Source organism: Lithobates pipiens, unplaced genomic scaffold (genome assembly GCF_037356315.1).
Source record: "Lithobates pipiens isolate NorthernLeopardFrog02 unplaced genomic scaffold, aLitPip1_a1.2 Scaffold_8, whole genome shotgun sequence".
NCBI classification, from domain to species: Eukaryota; Metazoa; Chordata; class Amphibia; order Anura; family Ranidae; genus Lithobates; species Lithobates pipiens.
Window position 1 is genome coordinate 579,915,581 of NW_027507903.1, and position 16,583 is coordinate 579,932,163.

The following is a 16,583-nucleotide window of genomic DNA, read 5'->3' on the forward strand; positions in this document are numbered from 1 at the left end:
TCACAGGACATGCAGGGAGAGAGGTGCGCTGAGGGAGGAACATCAGTTTGGGGTGGTAAGCTGAGCACAATACCTGGCAAAGTTTAATGCCAGGAGGGAAGTTTATGTGGAAATATGTAAAGGGTTGGAATAGCAGCGAGTGTGTGTTGGAGCCCTGCAGAGTTTGCCACCCCCCCCAAGCTAACATACATCTCCTAAGCAGGAACACATCACTATCTCCCCAAGAATTCTGTCCAGATAATGTGCAGTTAATTTATGACCTGTTTAACCCTGTGTTATCCAAACTCTGTTCAATGAAAAAGTGTAAACTCACCACATAAACACTCTATATACAAAATAACATTCTCCAATAAAGATCAGAACATGATGTTCACATTTGCATGGAAGCAAAATTGATTGAATGCTGATTATTTAGAGAATTGCCGTATTTATGTTTATTGAGGATTGTTTTTTTTTTTATGTACTAACCGTTAAGCTTCATACACACAATACGAAAATTGGACGAAAAATACGACTTTTGAAGAGTTCGTGCATATGAGCGTATCATTTTTTATTTTTTTGGTGGGGGAGTGGATCTTGGGTGGGAGTTCCCACACTTTTTTCCCCAGGACTTGACCCCTGAACAAACCTACATTCCCTGTCTTGCTTGCACCGCCTGTATACAGCTGTTCAGAGTATATAGGGCCTGGGGGTGGGGTTCCCCTTAATATCCATACAAGACCCAAAGGGCCTGGTTATGGACTGGGGGGGTACCTATGCCGTTTGTCTCACTGATTTCCATCCATATTGCCGGGACCCCACATTACTTTAAAGCCGCAAGCAGTTTTAAATGACTTTTATTCCTTTAAAAATGTAATTTTGTGAATGGACTGTTCTAAGCATGGGAAACACGCACCACTTTACAGGCATACTATAGACACCCCCAGGTACAATATTTAAAGGAATTTAAATTTCACTTTTTTCACGTTAAGCATCATTAAAATCACTGCTCCTGAAAAAACTGCAGTTTTTAAAACTTTTTTTGCATTGATACATGTCCCCTGGGGCAGGACCCGGGTCCCCAAACCCTTTTTAGGATAATAGCTTGCATATTAGCCTTTAAAATTAGCAATTTTTATTTTGAACGTTCGATCCCCATAGACTTTAACGGGGGTTTCGGTCCGTTCGCAGGTTCTGGTGCGAACCGCACTGGGGGTGTTTGGCTCATCCCTCATGCTGATACGTCAGCATGCCAACAATTAAACTAGAAGGCCATTCTGGCCACAGGAGTGTACAGTCAGTACTCTGTAAATATGTCTTATCAATCATTTGTTTTTCACAATGAAAAATTATTTTGTAATGAAAAGCTGCTCAGCTATTATATTACCTAAAATTGTGTTTTTGCCTCTTTGGCCAGGACTACCTCCACCTAAGCGTGTGGAGGTTCCAGGTTAAAGGTGATAGCAGGTATGTTTAGTGATCAAAATATTGATTAAAGGATAGGAGACTGTAAAGGAAATTTGTAAGTTCTATATATAATTGTATTCTATTTTGTATGTATTGCACACGGCACTGTTTTCAGTACATGTTTGCATTCTTTTGAGTCCTGATTAGAATTAGTCTGCCTATGTTATGCCCCTTGTTACCATAAAAGTACAATTGTAATATTAATGTGATAGCTACATAATTATGTGTATAAAAACCTTCAATTGCATCATAATAAAGCAGAACAATTATTTGGAAAGATGCGGAGTGTATCTTTTGTGTCTGTTCCCTACTGCAGTATTTATTATTAATTTGGAACCACTAATCAATATGAGGATAGGAGTTGCCTATCTATAAAATGGCCAGGTCAAGTTTCCAACATGTTTTGCCCACATCCTGGGCTTCTTCAGGGAATGCTGTCCATTTGGGGTACAAGCCTTCTAATAAAGAGAAATATCTATATAACAGTCATATCAGAACTCATAATTATATAAGAAAAAACATATATGTATTTAGACATTGAAAGTTAATTTTCAAAAGGATAAGTATTAACATACATTGCACATTCTGCCCGAGAACATCTTTACTCACCCTGGTCTTTTAAGACAATGTATGCTACAATCAATAATAATTCAGGGGGTCTGCAGCCATCACAGAATACCATAGAGGGCATTCAAGGACCAGCTAAAAATGAAATAGAAGGTAATGTAATCAGATTATATATTAAAAATGGCAATTCATCTCCAAAAGGCAAAAAATAGATAAATTAAATGGAGTCAACTTACACACAAAGTTTGCAAGAAAGCTCAACAAGCATGGACATAGACTTTCCAAGGCAGGATACTTCTAGGACTTAAAAAGGACAAACAGAAAAAGAGAAGTGCTAAGATGCTTTATTCAATGTAAATATGTAAAGTTATAGGAGCTATCTATTATAACACAAGTACCTGGTATCCTGCAGTGGCATATGTGTCCCTGTGGTTCCAACAGCATCAAATGGTTGTAACAAGTGGCCTTAAATAGCCCCCATATGGCCAGCAAGGCTGGATGCGGATGAGAGGACCACACCACGCATGCGCAAACTATGTCATGTTTGCCGCTCTTCCAGTTACCACTGGGTCCTAATGTCTAGCCCGCAGGAGGACATGATGGGCTCCCTCTGGTGGACAGAGGGAGGCACTCGCTCCAAGGACCATCGTTATATGCAGGAAGCACAGGGAAAAAACAAGGACAAGTGAAAAACAAGTGCTTCTCTTTGCTGTCTAGAAGTTATTTTTTTTTGTCTCAATATGTTTTTATTAGAGTATTCAGAAGTAATACAGAACTCACTTTACAAATAGAATGTAATAATTTAAGCTTAACAGAGGAGACAACATTTGCGCGTATGGCTTACATGTCTATAAAGGGTACATCTTATACATCAAGAATCTTCATTGGTGTTATAAGTGAGGTTAGAGTGATAATAACCCATCCATCGCTTCCCATATTTTGAAAGAGCTAGGTTTCCTCCAGCCCCACACCCCAATTGGGTTCACACTGTGTTCTGGGCGTGGAGGGCCCCCGCTCCCACCTGTTGTGTCTATGTTCCTATTGGATGGGTAAAATCCTGCGAATAACGGAATGCAGTATATTTAATCCTGTAGTGAGTAAAAGGAGCAAATGCAACTCGATTTGAACCAAACTCAAAATAAAGGTACAAAAGGATAAAAGAATAACAAAGAGAAGAGGACAATATGTATACACAGTTTTTTTGTGTCAATTGTTGGATTTTAAGTCACACTTATTAAGCAACGCCATTAGAAAGATATCAGTCAAATCGGTACCAGTCAGTCCACGGTTTCCACTGGGCCTGTGCAATTGGATACTTGCCCTGAGATGAAGCAAACATGATCTCATAGGTAGCATGAGCATTGGTGGTAAGTATTATTTCTCTCAATTCAGTGGGATTTTGATCCTTCCAGTGCCTCATAATTACCAGTCTAGTGCTCAATAGGACGTGGGTGACTACTTCTCTGGCATTTTTGGGGAGCAAATCTATGTCCATTGAGAGAATAGCCATACCTAGGTTCTTGGGAATTCGTAGTTTTAGTATTCCCTCAATTGTGTAAAACACTTTGTCCCAGAGTTTACGGATGCTAGCACATTCCCATAAAATATGGAAAAGCGTGCCCACACATCCACACTGCCTCCAGCACAATGGGGATGTCTGAGTGTTGAATTTTGACAGTCTGTATGGGGTTAGATACCAATGCAATAGTATTTTTTGCGTCAGTTCCCATAAATTGATACATTTGGTGGCAGAGTATGTGGTTTGAAGTGCTTGTTGCCATTTTTCTGGCGTGTATTGGATTCCCCAGTCTTGCTCCCAGGCCGTAATATTAGAACGCTTGGTGAATAATAATTTATTGTGTAGTAAAGTATAAAACAGGGAAATTCCCTTAATGTTAGTGGATGAGTTAGTGAAGTAGAGGAAAGTTCTCCACGGTAGCTGGATCAAGAGAGGAGGATTGTCTTGTAGAAAATGTTGTATCTGGGTGTACCTATATTGAACAGAATCCCCAAGTCCAAACTCGATTTGTAGCGACCTAAATGTTTTCATAGTGGGTCCTATTAGGAGGTCTGCAATGTTGTTAATCCCTTTCCTGTCCCAGTGTGTTACTTGGATATCCGGTATAATCTCTGATAGGCATGTAATAGGTATCTGAATCGAAGACAGAGGAGTGTTTGTGTGATGTGTGTAAAGTAATACCTTCCAAGCCTGTTAGCAGGCTCAGACTGTTGAGGCTAAATAGACATTAGAAGCCGGTTTGAGAGTATTAGCTATTAAATAATTGTAAAGGTTGGTGCCTGAGTCCTGAAATTCTTCTAGTTCCTGCCATTTTGCTTTGGGCGAATTTGGGAACCACATTTTCAATTGCGCAAGAACCGAGGCTGTATAATAGTCTTTAGCTAATACATTCCCCACACCCCCTGCTCTCGTTGTTATCGATTTATTGAAGGCCCATCTCGCCTTTTCCCTTTCCATAAGAACTTATTAACTATAGATTGTACTTTAGTGAAATATGAGTTGGGGACTGAAATGGGAAGTGCTCTGAATAAATAAATGAGTTGTGGTAGTATCACCATCTTGAATGCTGCCAAACACCCTGACCAAAGCAGTTCAGCCTTAGCTAGGTCTTGAAGTTTCGATGTCAGGGAGTTAAGAAAGGGTATATAGTTGGCTGAGAATAGTTCTCCTGTAGACACAGTCAGGAAAATCCCTAGATATTTGACCTTATCTTTGCTCCAATCGTAAGGAAACCGCGAACTGAGTTATTTTTGTAGATGTGGTGGTATACCCATTCCCATTACATAAGATTTACTTTCATTCACCTTATAATAAGATATTTTATTAAACATTTGTAGGACCGCATGTACCGAAGCCAGGGAAGTTTCAGGATTTGAAAGCATCAAAATTATGTCATCAGCGAACAGGCTGATGACATGCTCAGATTTGTGAGTTTGGAAGCCTGTGATATTTGGGTGTGCTCTGATAAGGATGGCTAAGGGTTCCAATATTAGGTTAAAGATTAAAGGGGAAAGTGGGCAACCTTGGCGAGTACCATTCGTTATTTGGAATGGCTTGGAGAGTATGCCTGATGTGTACACTCGGGCTGAGGGCCTGGAGTATAGGGCCAGTATCGCCCTCAGTATGTGCCCTTGGAAACTAAAATGTTGTAGGACTAGCTCCCGGTCAAAGGCCTTCTCCGCATCTAACGCCAGCACCAGAGAAGGCCTCCGCCGAGCCCCAGCCAGATGGACAATGTTTGTCAGTCGCCTGGTGGCGTCTGAGGTCTGGCGCCCCCTGGTGAAGCCAGTCTGGTCTGAGTCTATTAGGAGTGGCAGAATATCTATCAAGCTGTTGGCTATCAATATACCTTCAAATCCGTGTTTAACAAATAAATAGGTATGACATTTGCTGGGGTACTAGGTTCCTTCCCTGGCTTAGGCAACGTCACAATCAAAGCTTCAAGCATTTCAGGAGGGAAAGAGGAAGAGCAGCGTTGAAAATGTTACCCAAATAAGGTGTTAAGATTTCTTTGAAAGTGTGATAATATTCCCCCACGAAACCATCTGGGCCTGGGGACTTATTGATTAGAAGTGTATCAATTGCTTTATGAATTTCTTCTGTTCAAGGAGACTATCTGTTATGTTGATAGTGTTGGTAGAGAAATTTTTAGCAGGAATTCATTGATCATGTCAGTGGTAGGTTGTGGTGTTTCCCTATCATCTTTGAGATTGTAAAGCGTTCCATAATAGTGGCTAAACGCGTTTGCAATATCTTGTGGATGTTGCATTTTAAGCTTGGTGTTGGGGTGCAAGAGGAATGGGATTTTGGTTTTATGTCTGTGACCTTTGAGTTGGTGTGCTAACAATTTCCCTGCTCTGTTACCATGCGCATAGTATTTCATTTTAAGTCTTTTGGTATGCCTCTCAAACTCCTCCAGTAGGGATGAGCCAAACACCCCCCGATTCGGTTCGCACCAGAACTTTCGAACGGACCCCAAATTCGTACGAACTTTAGAACCCTATTGAAGTCTATGGGACTCCAACGTTCAAAATTAAAAGTGCTAATTTTAACGGCTAATATGCAAGATGCTGACCTAAAAAGGGTTTTGGGACCTGGCTCCTGCCCCAGGGGACATGGGTCAATGCCTAAAATGTTTTTTAAAATGGCCGTTTTGGCGGGAGCACTGATTTTAATGACGATTAAAGTGAAAAAAAAAAGTGAAATATTCCTTTAAATATCATGCCTGGGGGGTGTTTGTAGTATGCCTGTGAAGTGCCACGTGTTTCCCGTGTTTAGAACAGTCCCTGCACAAAATGACATTAAACGGAAATAACACCATTTAAAACTGCTTGCGGTATTAATGTTATATCTGGTTCCTGCAATATGGTTGAAAATCATTGAGAAAAATGGCATGGGTAGCCCTCCCTGCCCATTACAAGCCCCTTTGGGTCTTGTACGCATATTAAGGGAAACCCTGTACCCATATTAAAAAAAAGGAAATGCGTGTGGCCCCCAGGCCCTATATACTCAGAACAGCAGTATACAGGCGGTGCAAACAAGACAGGGACTGTGTAGGTTTGTTGTGTTAAGTTGAATCTTTTTGTAATTTTCAACTGGTACATTTTTAAAGTGTAGCTCCAGTCAAAAAAACTATTTTTAAGCTTTTTGGAAAACATAGGGAAGGGTTATCACCCCTGTATAATTTGTTTTGTCGTCCATCTTTTTTCATCTCACTTGCTGTTGTCTCCTTCCGTTTGCAAGTAGGAGATGTTTGTAAGTTGGATGTTTGAAAGTAGGGGCCTGACCTATATGCTCTGCAGAAATGACGGAACAAGGTGTTGGTTTTAAAATGATAGTATTTTATTCCTGCGCTACCACTGGTGATCTATCAAATGTCAAGGGCTGCTGCTACTACCGGAATGGATCACACCGTATCCACTTAATATGAAACTTAGACGGGAAGGAAGCTGACTGTGGATGCACTTTCTGCTGATTACTAGAAAAAGGCTTTTTTCTATCTATTAATGTGTGAGTACCCTGTGTATGAAAATTTTTAATAAATGCTATTTGTGAAATACTACACTATGGTATTCCCTCTCTATTAATCTATTGGGTCCTGACCAATTTACCGAATTGACCGAATTTACCAGGAGAGAAGAAATCTATATACCTCTATGCGAATCCCTCCTTGCTATAGGTAAGGGGCCACTGCCCACTAAAGTGTGATTACAACGGGATTAAGCACTGGGAGATCTACACCTCAGTTGAATTTGCAGAAGTTTGCACAAAGCACTTGCACTTAAAGGAGACTGTTGTTTATTTATGGACTTGAATATTTATATCTTTTTCTTTTTTTTCTTTTTAAAGGATTTCAATATGTATATTTAATCTATAGAGGCCGGATTCATTCTGATATAACGTATGTTACAGCCGGCTCTGTAGTGCGTTTACTACTATATATATTTTTTGTTTAATTCTAAAGTTTATTTCCATGTGATCAGGAGAGGGTACCCTCTTTTTGGTCTAGGTATACTCTTTCTTATTTTCTTGTACATCATTTGTTTATTATTAGGGTGGTTCACTTATATCACCTCTGGAGAGTGTCTACTTATTTGCACATTTATAAGACGCACTTGGCACTTTATGATCAATTCACTGTTTTTTGGCTTTGCACTCAATTGAAGCAGTTGTGTTTCCATGGAGGTTTTCAATTGACTCTGTAGTGCGTTTACTTTTTATTTTTATTTTTATTAATTTTTTTGCATTTTCTCTGCACTTTATCAAAATAGTAATTTTTTAAGAGACTGTTTTTAGTTACTTACCTTTGTTCGCTTGATTTTCATTTATTTGGATTCTATCACCTCTGTGGTGTGTTTATTTTATTTTATTTAATGTAGCACTTTGCACTTTTTGATATTATTCAATAGACATTTATATAAATATTTTTATATTACACTATTGATTTATGTAACTAGGCATTATACTTATCACCCTCGGAGGGTTATTTAATATAGGGGCAGCACAATACCAACATATCTTAAGGTGTTGGTTTTGCCACAACATTGTAAGCCCTCAAAGTGACTCTTGGTGGGCGCTGGAGCGCCCTGCTGTGAACACTTATATCAAGAATTGTAATTACATGCCATTGTTGAACAGTGGTAGAAAAATTGACCTTTGGTGGTTGTGGTGCTGGTGCCACAACACTATAAGTCCTCACAGTTACTCTGGGTGGGCACAGGAACGGGCCCTCCTGTGAAATATTATATCAAGAATTGAAATTACATGTCCATGTTAAACAGGGGCAGAAAAATTGGGCCTTAGGCACTGGTGCTTGTCCCACGACACTGCAACCTCTCCTATATACTCTAGTTTTAGTGCAGGAATTAGCTCTGCTACAAAGCATTGCATCAAAAATTGTAATTAAACGCCCCTGTTAAACAGGGGCAGAAAAATTGGGCCTTAGGCACTGGTGCTGGTGCCACGACACTGCAACCTCTCCCATATATTCTAGTTTTAGTGCAGGAATTAGCCCTGCTGCAAAGCCTTGCATCAAAAATTGTAATTAAACGCCCCTGTTAAACAGGGGCAGAAAAATTGGGCCTTAGGCACTGGTGCTGGTGCCACCACACTGCAACCTCTCCCATATACTCTAGTTGTAGTGCAGGAATTAGCCCTGCTGCAAAGCATTGCATCAAAAATTGTAATTAAACGCCCCTGTTAAACAGGGGCAAAAAAATTGGGCTGATGGCATCACCCAGAACCAGAGATGTTCTTCCAACATATCAGCGGAGGAGGAAGAGGATAGACAATCAACATAACAGGACAGTCACTCAGCATCAGCATAGGCAGTCTTAAAGGGATGTGGTATTTCCAAAAAAATTATTTGGTTACATCAGCTTCAGGTGCTTGGTAGCTGTGGGTGATCCAAGACTGATTCATCTTGATGAAGGTCAGTCGATCAACTGATTCGGTGGACAGGCGCACCCTGTGATCGGTAACAAAGCCACCAGCAGCACTGAAGGTGCGTTCCGAAAGAACGCTGGATGCAGGACAGGCCAGTAGCTTAATTGCATACTGTGCAAGCTCTGGCCAGTGATCCATCCTCAAGACCCAGTAAGCCAGAGGATTTTCGGTGGGAAAGGTGTCCAAGTCTGATCTTGCCCCTAGGTATTCCTGCACCATGTAAATCAGACGCTTGCGATGGTTGCTGGAACCGATCATACCTTGGGGCTGCGGACTAAAAAATTGTCTGAAAGCATCGGTCAGACAGCCACCTTCTCTACCGCTCCTTCTGACCGATGCCTCAGCAACACGTTGTCCAGGACCAGGAGTTTGTAACCTCCCAGTCTCTGGGAACACTTTGCACAGACCTTTCTGCAAGGCCTCCCGGAGATGTCTCATCCTCTGCTCCCTCTGCGATGGCAAGATAAGGTCGGCAACCTTATCCTTGTACCGTGGATCAAGGAGAGTGGCCAGCCAGTAATGGTCCCTCTCCTTGATCCAAAGAATACGAGGATCCTTCTGCAGGCTTTGCAGGATCAGGGAGGCCATGCAGCGTAGGTTAGCTGAGGACACTAAGGACAACATGATCCGCAGCTACCTCCTCCCAGCCACGTACAAGACCACGGGTTTCTTGGGACTGTAAATCCTCCCTACAAGACTGCTGCTGCTGCTGATGCTGCTGATGCTGAGTGCTAGCCTCCACCTCCATGCTGACACAATCATCCTCCTCCTCCCCCTCATCCTCATCCTCTTCCTGTGTGATGGGTGGCACAGCAGGAACACTGTCTGGATAAAGGGGGCCTTGAGAGGCAAGGAAGTCCTCCTCTTCCTGCCTCTGTTCTGCCTCAAGTGCCCTGTCCATTTTTCCACGCAGTGTATGCTCCAAGAGGTGGACAAGAGGTACAGTGTCACTGATGCATGCACTATCACTGCTCACCATCCTTGTGGCCTCCTCAAACGGTGACAGGACAGTGCATGCATCCCTGATCATGCCCCACTGGCGTGGTGAGAAAACACCGAGCTCCCCTGACCCTGTCCTGGTGCCGTAGTCGCACAGGTACTCATTGATGGCCCTCTGCTGCGTGTGCAGCTGCTGCAGCATGGCCAACGTTGAGTTCCACCTGGTGGGCATGTCACATATAAGGCGGTTCTTGGGCAGGTTCAACTCCTTTTGGAGCTCAGCCAGCCGAGCACAGGCATTAAATGATCGGCGGAAATGCACACAGACTTTCCTGGCCTGCTTCAGGACATCCTGTAAGCCCGGGTACCTGCCCAAGAACCGCTGCACCACCAGGTTAAGGACGTGTGCTACACAGGGCACATGGGTCAGTTGTCACTGTCGGAGGGCGGAGAGGAGGTTGGTGCCATTGTCGCAAACCACCATTCCTGGCTTAAGCTGGCGTGGCGTCAACCACCTCTCGGCCTGCCCCTGCAGAGCTGACAAAACATCCGCCCCAGTGTGGCTCCTGTCCCCCAAACAAACCAGCGCAAGCACGGCATGGCATCGTTTTGCCTGCGTACTTGCGTAGCCCTTGGAACGCCTACGGAGCACCGCTGGTTCTGAGGACAGAGCACTGGAAGAGGCCATGGAGGAAGAAGAAGAGGAGGGGGTGGAGGAGAGAGGTGTGTCACAACCAATAGTAGCATTTTGGAGGCGTGGTGGCAGAACAACCTCCAACACTACTGCACCTTGTCCTGCATCCTTCCCAGCTGCCAGAAGAGTGACCCAATGGGCCGTGAAAGACAGGTAACGTCCCTGTCCATGCCTGCTGGACCATGAGTCAGCGGTAATATGCACCTTACCGCTGACCACCCTGTCCAGCGAGGCAAGGACATTGCCTTCCACATGCCGTTAGAGAGCCGGAATCTCCTTCCGTGAGAAAAAGTGGCATTTGGGGACCTGCCACTGAGGAACCGCACATTGTACAAACTCACGGAAGGGGGCCGAGTCTGCCAACTGAAAAGGCAGCAGTTGAAGTGCTAGCAATTTAGCCAAGCTAGCATTCAACCGCTGAGCATGTGGATGGCTGGGAGTGAACTTCTTTTGCCGGTCCAGCAGCTGGGGCAGGGACATTTGCCTGCTATAATCGGACGTGGGTGTACTGCTAGCAGAGTGCCCGGAAGCACTTGCCTGTGACACACCTAATTCTACACCTTCATTTCTCTCAGAGCAGGTTTCAGAGAGGACTGAAGGTCTAGTGGGGTTGGAGATCCCAGCTGATGAGGAGCAAGGAGAGGTCCGCTTTGTTCTTTGGTGTGGGTCTTTGAGGTACGCTTGCCAACAAGCTGCAGCGGCTGATGTTTTGGCCACGCGAGATACGCATGAGACATATGTTGCAAATAGCAGCAGTGCGATCTGATGCACTCGTCTCAAAAAAGGCCCACACCAAATAACTTTTAGAATAACGCGCAGAGGCAGCGCCCTGCACAGGTGGAGCTCTGCGGTGTGATTCAGTCGGTGTGCTGCCCCTAAGCTGGCCCCCGGAGGGCATCCTGCCTCGTTGGACATGTGCCTCCTCCTCCTCCTCCTCCTCTCTCCTACCAGGCACCCACGTGGAGTCAGTGCCCTCATCATCCCTTCCCTCTTCATCACTGGAGCAAACCTGGCAGTATGCTGCAGCTTGTGGAACATGACTGCCAGATTGCTGTCCTTCTTGAGCATCTCCTCTCTCTGCATTCACGCTACTGCCTTCCTCTAGCTGAGTATCATCATCAGAGCCTACAAAACACTGGGCATCCTCCTGGAGCATGTACCCAACACTGTGCTCAAAGAGTTCAGGAGACTCCTCAGGAGGACGTAGTGGGTCTAGGGAAGGAGTCACTGATGATGACATTGAGAGGAGGGAAGACGATGCGTTGGCAGCTGCTTTGCTAGTACCCTGAGACTGGGTGAGAGAGGATGAGGAGGATGAAGAGGGCTTGGTCATCCACTCTACTAAGTCGTTGGCATGTTGCGGCTCAACATGTCCAGCTGCCGAAAAGAAGGACAAGCGTGTCCCATGGCCACGTGCTGATGATGACGATGCATCGCGTCCACGACCAGCACTGTTGTCTCTAGACACAGAGCCTGCTTGCCCTCTTTTATCGGCTCGCGCCTGTCTGCCTCTCCTTGCTGGCCTTCCAGACATGGTAATGGCCTGAAGGGAGTTGGGAAAAACAGCAATTGGGTAGTGTATATTGTGCTGGAGGCACACACAACTTCCAATAACTCCTGCAGATGGCAGATGGCTCAAATAGAGAAGAGCTATGTAGGTGGATATAGCGGTGTATACTGGGTTCAGAGCATGCAGACAGCACGCACAAGCTCCTACCACTGACTGCAAGCTCTATTTAAAACGAGCAAGATAGTTTGCTATATAGGTGGATATAGCGGTGTGTACTGGGTTCAGAGCACGCAGACAGCACGCACAAGCTCCTACCGCTGACTGCAAGCTCTATTTAAAACGAGCAAGATAGTTTGCTATATAGGTGGATATAGCGGTGTGTACTGGGTTCAGAGCACGCAGACAGCACGCACAAGCTCCTAACACTGACTGCAAGCTCTATTATAAAAGATAGATATATCGCTAGCTATATAGGTGAATATATCGGTGTATACTGCGGTCAGGGCCCGCAGACAACAACCACTATAGAAGAGCAAGAACGAAAAATCGGGCGATAACGATCGGTGTATACTGTGTTGAAGGTACACAGAACACCCACTAACTGCTTCAGACGCCAACACACTACACAAGGCCGCTGCGCTGGCGGCCTTATATAGTGTGGGGCGTGTACTACACAGCCTGAGCTATGATTGGCCACAGGCATCCTGCCTGTGGCCAATCATGGCTCTCCTCGCTGCTGGCGCTGTGATTGGCCAAGCATGCGGGGTCACAGTGCATGCTTGGCCAATCATGAGCCAGCAATGCACTGCGCCATCGTGAGCGTCACGCGAATCTGGCGCAAACGGCCCATAACGTTCGGAATTCGCCGAACGGGCGAACAGCCGATGTTCGGGTCGAACATATGTTCGACTCGAACACGAAGCTCATCCCTATCCTCCAGCAAGAGCATTCTGAGGTCATATCTTAACTGGGTTATTTTAGTAGAATTAGAGGGGGGTGGTTGATGCTTGTTTTTAGATTCTAATTCGTAAATGTTAGTCGTGATATCGTGTATCTTTTTTGCCGCTGCCTCTTTGCCCTCGCCACCAGTTGGATGAAATTTCCCCTCATATACACCTTGTGGGAGTTCCACAAGGTGAATTGGTTGTACACAGAGGATCCATTTAGAGCAAAGAATTCTTTGAAATGCCTCTCCATAGTTAGTTTTACTCCGGTTGCTGTATAAGAAAAGAATTAGCTCTCCACAGCGGAGTGGAGCCAACCATGGAGGCATCTTTCAAGGAGAATTTTATAGAAGCGTGGTCAGATCACGTGATATTATTTATAGAGGAAGAGACAATTCTGGACAAAGTTAATTGGTCCACCAAGAACAAATCAATCCTGGTGTAAGTCCGATGTGGCACAGAGAAGAACGTGTAGTCCTTTCCATCAGGATGCAAACACCTCCACACATCGAACAACTCCTCACTATGGAGGGCTTCTAGCAAGGATAAGCCTGTGCGGGTTGTCTTTGCGGTAGAGTCCACAGTAGGGTCTGGCACTACATTAAAGTCTCCACATAATATCAAAAGACCCTTCCTTACCATATTGACTTTCTTCATAATTTTGTGAAAAAAACGTACCTGTCGCGAATTAGGGGCATACACGTTAACAGTGGTGTATGTTATTTGGTTAATGTCGCATATGAGTATGAGGAAATGGCCACCAGGGTCTTTGTATTCTCCGCGTAAAGCAAACACAACAGTGTCCCGAATTGCAGTCAGTACGCCTCTAGTTTTAGAGGTGGAGTTAGCTGTAAAGACATGCGGATAATGCCTGTTCTTGCATACCGGAGCAGACGTTGCACCAAAGTGCATTTCCTGGGCACATATGATATGACGTCACTCCTATTCTGTAAGGCCTCAGCCCACAAAGGGGACCTCTAAGTGGACAAGTTGAAACTCCTATGCCCTAATAAAAAAATAATAGTTATTGGTGCGACCTGGCGTTCCTCTGCGTAACAGTTTTCCAATCCTGGATGTGTTCCAGAGTCTGGGATGATTTGCCAATCTTTTAGTAGAGATAGACCTTTTTCCAAGGAGTCTACTACATATGTTTTATCTTGTTTTGTAATGACGAGTTTGGTCGGGTAACCCCATCTGTACAGTACACAATGGTTTCTAAGGGCCTTCGTGATTGTATTCAGATTTCTCCACTTTTGTAAGGTATGCTGAAACAAGTCAGCATAGAATTGTAAATCTCTGTATTGGGGTAAGAGCCAATCATGGCTGCGCATCATTAGCATCAATTGCTCTTTTATGTGAAAAAAGTGCAAGCGCAGAATCACATCCCTGGGAATTTTATCTGAGAGATGGTTTGGGCAGACGATGAATTCTGTCTATAGTGAACTCTATGTCGGATACTTCAGGCAGGAGGGACGTAAACAAGTCCTTTGGCGCAGGATCTCAGGTCTGAAGGTGTAAATGACTTTGAGATCCCCCTTAGTTTGAGGTTGTTCCTTCTGGACCTGTCCTCAATGTCCGCTAATTTGTTTTTTATCCACGCTGAGTCACCTTCCTGCTCCTCATTTGCGTCCACCAGTTCATTTATGGTGGATGCATATTCCCCCATCTTCCTCTCAATGTGATCCACCCTGCGCTCCACTGCTCTCATGTCCCCACTAATCTTGTGCATACAGTTCATCATGTCCGTTTGTAGAGTGCTTCTCAGGGAGACAAGCATATCTTTGAGGACCGTGTCCCACACAGGCTGGTTCATAGTGGGGAACGTTGTGATGGATTCAGGGAGTTCCCTAGTATCCTCTCCGAGTCTGAAACAGGGCTCATGGCCGGACTGAATCAAGCACCATCCAGCCTAATTTTAGCTTTAACCGGGCTCCCTGAAGGGGTATATGGAGAGGGGGAATGTAAGGCGTCCTGTGGCTCATCTAGGTAAGGCAGTGTGTCAGCATTTAGCTGTTTAAGCTGAGGAGTGTGAGCAGGGGTGGATGCTGTACCAGCGCCATTCTGCATACCTCCATGCCGCGGCCTGGTAAAATCATCCATCAGACGCTGCGGTTTGGATGAACCTTTTCTTTTGTTGGGCATGGTCCTTGACGGTGCCCGATGTAGATCGCCAGGTTTTGGGGCCAGAACGGAGTGTCTTTCTGCCGATATTAGCCGCTGTTTCCACTGTGTCGCCGGAGCTCCGGAGTTATGCTGCCATTCAGCTCCGGTGCAGGTCATGCCCCTGTCTGGAAGTTTTTTAACCTGTGAAGCATTCAATTAAATGATTCATTTCAGTGACTTCCCTTTTTCTGTCACTGCATTTATCCGAAGCCTTATTTTTCTGTTTGTCTTTTTTAAGCTATAGACACAAGTATCCCGCCTTGGGGAGTCTATGTCCCTGTTTGTTGAGCTTTCTTGCAAACTTTGTAAGTTGACCCCTTTTTATTTATCTATGTTTTGCCTTTTGGAGATTAATTACCATTTTTGATGTATGATATGATTATATTACCATCTATGTTATTTTTAGCTGGTCTTTGAATGCCCTTTATGGTCACCTGTAGTTGATGGTTTTACTGTGATGTCTACAGACCCCCTGAATTATTATTGATTGTAGCATACATTGTCTTAAAAGATTGGGATGAGTGGGGATGTTCTTGTGCTAAATGTATGTTAATACTTATCCTTTTGAAAATTAACTTTCAATGATATGTAACACCCTGCTCCTAATGAGCAGACGGTATTGTTTGTTCAAATTTTGTTGTCTGAAGCTGCAGTTGGGCTCAGGCTAATTATTCCAAAAAATTCTGGTTTCTGTGCCAGTCCAGCTGGGTTGCACTGGTTTCCACTTGACCGCAGGTGACACTGTAATCGCCGGTAAGTGTGGAAATGCAGCAAGCTGGATGTATTGAATACCACCTCTTGCTCGGAAGTAGCCCAGCGGGAGTGATTACCCTGCTGTGCATTCTGGGAGAGGGTATTTAAGATACCGACGCCATTTTGGTGGGTCTTCTTTTCGGGGGTCTCCTATCCCAACCTCATGGCCCTCCTGGCCTGGGGTGTGTGTCGCATGGTCCAGCGCCTCAGGGCCGGGTGGCCTGAGGCTTTGCAACTGAGAGGGTAGGCCCGAAAAAGTCTTGGGGCCTACTGATCCAGGGGGGGGTCCTGTGCTGTCTCGCCTGTGGGGAGAGGCCAAGAAAACTGGAGGATCCAGGGGAGGATTTTTCTAGGAGAGGACCGAGCACAAGGCTGGTATCTCTAGAGGAGCCTGGAAAATCAGAGGATGCAACCCAGATCAACACCCATACAGTATCGCTGTATGATCGGCTGAAAGAAAACTGGTACTGTACTGTACTGCTAGGTCAAGTGAGGGGGGCCTATCCGGTGGTTGCTGGATCCAGTCTGTGGAGCGGTTTGTCCTCTGGATCTGACCAATACCTCTAACCCGCAATTATCAGGTGCCTGAACTCCCCTTAAGCT

At 44.8% G+C, this 16,583-nt stretch overlaps 1 long non-coding RNA gene across 1 annotated transcript in view; it reads right to left on the bottom strand.

Annotated features, from left to right (window-relative positions):
* Positions 1-2,054: 2,054 nt before the first annotated feature.
* Positions 2,055-16,583, bottom strand: part of LOC143963728 (uncharacterized) — a 45,006-nt gene continuing 30,477 nt past the window's right edge. The window contains exons 2-3 of the long non-coding RNA XR_013271030.1: positions 2,250-2,316; positions 2,055-2,148 (exon numbers count right to left, since the gene is read on the bottom strand). This is a non-coding gene — a long non-coding RNA (uncharacterized LOC143963728). The remainder of the gene's footprint in view (positions 2,149-2,249; positions 2,317-16,583) is intronic.